This window comes from Ictalurus punctatus, chromosome 6 (genome assembly GCF_001660625.3).
Source record: "Ictalurus punctatus breed USDA103 chromosome 6, Coco_2.0, whole genome shotgun sequence".
NCBI lineage: Eukaryota > Metazoa > Chordata > Actinopteri > Siluriformes > Ictaluridae > Ictalurus > Ictalurus punctatus.
In genome coordinates this window covers 4,583,883-4,587,500 of record NC_030421.2, presented here as the reverse complement: position 1 = coordinate 4,587,500, position 3,618 = coordinate 4,583,883, and positions in this window count along the sequence as shown.

The following is a 3,618-nucleotide window of genomic DNA, read 5'->3' as shown; positions in this document are numbered from 1 at the left end:
AAGCAGTAGAATGACAATTTCAATCTTGAAACGATTACAAATATAGCATTCTTGCAGTGTGTCGTTATTAAAAACAGCATAAAAACTGCTTTCGCTGCCCAGTGACATTATCTACAGGATAAACACTTATAAAAAATAGAATAAACAGTGAGGAAAAGAGTCCGGCAGGTTCGACTCATACGTTCCAGTTCTGCGGATGTTGTTTTGAGGAATGACCACGCCCACCCTTTCCCACCGAGTATCACAATTTATTAGCATTTTCATTCGACTCTTCAAGTACACACAGTTGGAACAGAAGGTACAGTGTAAACAGAACGATTTCAGGCAGTCTCGTTTGTTCTGCGTTGAGCATATTTAACACTACATGTCAAAGGCCGTGTAAACAACTTCATTCATCAGGACAGTCGATAGCAGACTCTGCTAGAGAGACGCCCCGAGACGCGCTTCCGATAAAAACGCAGATGAAAACAAAAGACCGACGCAATGAGAAGTGCAAGGCCACTTGTGGAACAATTCATGACATCGGACCAAAACGCAATCAAGCATGCATACTTACAACAGGGTGCCAAAATATAAATATCGCCAGAGTTAAATCGGCTGGGCGCAACTCCACAAGTAAAACTCGTAACACTGATTAAAGGCTGTACAGTTTTTGAGGTACTTTTTGCGGCGATGGATTAGTTCGCTAACGTCGGCGTGTTTCAAAACAGCAAGTCAAGTTCGAAAAACTTAACGGAGGTTTAGCTAGCTAGTCAGCTAGCTAGCCAAGTATGTACTGTAGGAACAACCGAAACTTTTAAGACCGCTTGTTTTCATCTGTGGAGTGAATGTATACATTAAAAAAAAAAACAACAAACAAAAAAATAAACATTTTTAGCCGCATAATTTGAATGCAGGATTAAGAGGCGGTTGGATTTCGTTTGCTTTTATACAAAATTAAGCTGGAGAAGGAATAAACGCTAGCGCCATCACGGACATTAACTGTGCCTTTATATCCGACTCGAGTCAGGCGGCGTGAAATGAACTTATACGCATGAAGCCACGCTGGCGTACTGGATGCCGACTTGTATTTTTGACCAGTAATGACGTTAATACTTCATTTTATTTCTGATTGGTGTTTATGATATATGATGCCCTCGAAAAACAGTAGAAAATAACACCTGATACTTTGTCAGAGATCTTACTCTGGAAAAATGCACATTTAGCACCAGTTACATCAACACAGTGACGTGACCAGCGGCTACACGAACGCGGCCGAGCCGAGACGCTCCGGCGATGGTGTTCATGAGGCACATGGTTCCTGTTAGACACGTACAGACAGTACGCCTATTAACGATTCATTCATGTGCTGCGTTCATGTACCTGTTCATGACATCATCCTGTTGCTATAGAAATTGTGTCTTGACCAGCATTATCTTTCTCTCTACGCGGACAGACGTGCGTCGTACGTTTAGCTCTCTATATGAGAGGTGCAGGCTGTTATTACTAACATGAAAGGAAAATATCAGATAGACTTAGCTCGTGAACGGATACATCAAAGGGAATAAAACCCGTGTGGTGAAAGTAAAAAGTAATCAAAGCTTTACTAAGAGCGAGAGATTAGAAGAGAACGCAAAAAGCGTCCGCATTCGTTTTCAGGCGTCTCCGATATCGGCATGGCAGCAGGTCAAAGATCACAAACACGACGGATAAAGCCGTAAACGCTGGCACCTCTGCTATATGTAAAAAAAAAAAAAAAGGTGTGAGGAAATTCTAATCATTTTATCGTGATTACGAGGCGACTTGGCAGGGACGCGTGCGGTGAAAAAATGTGAAACCTTAATAGTCGACTGTACTGCAACAAACTCTCCAGGTTAACGCAAAACACCAAATCAATGTTTACTTCAATTGAAGATAAAAGATAAATACGATGCAGTGCGCGGCGGCTGGAAAACCGTCCACACAGCCGTAATTATAATTCTACATTCTTCTCTCTGAGGCAGAGCTGTTAATTATAAGGCAGGACAAAGCTTTTTCCTTTTTAAAATTGAAATAAACCTAAAGTGTAAATAGTGACATTTCATCCACCTGTTTGTAGGCTTTTTATTATTATTTTTTTAAATTGGCACTTCAGGAACAGCTGAATGAAAGCAGCGGGTGGGGGGGGGGGGGGGGGGGGGGAGGGTCTTCTCCACGTGTCTGAGGTGAAAGATGTGGTGTGAATAAATAGAAAATGTGAGAAGAGCGAATGGAAACAGAGCATCAGGGATAAACGTCGCTGTAGCGAGTGCTAACGACGGCGTCTTGTTTATCGTCGTTATAATAATGATCAGTTACAAACAGCTGCTTACGGATCGTTTTATCTGACTTTTCTTAAACGTGTTCACGATTTACTGGAAAAAAATGCCATCAAAAAAAAATGTGCATAAATGTATGAATTAATTACTGAAATAAATAAAACTATAAATAAATCATGAAAATAAAATAAACAGAATTAATCATGTATTTAAAAAAAAAAAACTTAAGATAGTTTAAAAAAAATGGGACAAGTTACTACAGTGCAGCTTTTCCTTTTGAGTAATGACGTCTTTGGGGTAAACGTACAGGAAGAACTTTACACGCGCACATCAGCGAGTCTTCACGTCCAAACATCTGGAACACTTTTGTGCGTATAAAAGTTCTTGGCCCATTTTTTTTTTTTTGCCCCAGAGTGTAGTTTCAGGATATTTTTATCAAATAGATTCTCCATGGTTTCTGTCAGTCTAATGTTGCAGATGATGAAGTTCTCCTTCCTGTACGCCCCCCGTATATACCCAGCGGCTATTGTGCTTTTCGTCTAGTTACCAGAAGGAGGTGAGTTTGAGTCCACTAAACCTGTGAATCAGGCACCCTTAACGGTTCTGTGGTTTGTTTTTCTGGGGAACTCTTACAGATTCGATACCGAGCCCTACCCTAGAGCGTGTGCTTGGGCACAGTCGTCAGATTGATGTGATGATGATGTTTTTATAAACGCAGATGCACGTATCATGGGAAATCAGTCCATGTATTTGCCAGCCAAGCAGTCACCATTTTTTACTTCACCATCCAAAAAGCAAAGAGGAAAATCTGCTCAGTCTGTCGCACCGGGCATTCAGTTTCTCCAAAATTTCATGCGGATACGAAAGAACACCGTTCTGTAACCATGACGATACGCTTCAGTTATATCTAGCCTGCTCTCTGGATGTATTAGATTTATTTTGATCGGTAATGCAGATGAAATAAAGATTGGTGTAACTCTGGTGATGAACTTTAGATACGTTATTGTCGTTACCTGGAATATCAGTGATGAAATATTTTCAATTTAACATGTTGGAAATATACACGAGAGACTTATTGTTCACCTGCAATTTTTGTCCTCCATGTTTGTTTGTTTGTTTTTTTAAAAAAAAAAAACACCAACAATCAACAGCTTCTGAACACATGGCCTTCAGTTCTCAATCCACAATCCACGTCCTGTTTAGCGTAGAAATGATAAAACAACACGTCCCGCTAAAACAGGGTTAGAATTATCCCCAACGTGGCCGTAAAACCGATGAAGAACCCTTCATGTAACCGTACGTGGCAAATGGGATCCATGCATGTCAACAAACTGCAGTAAAA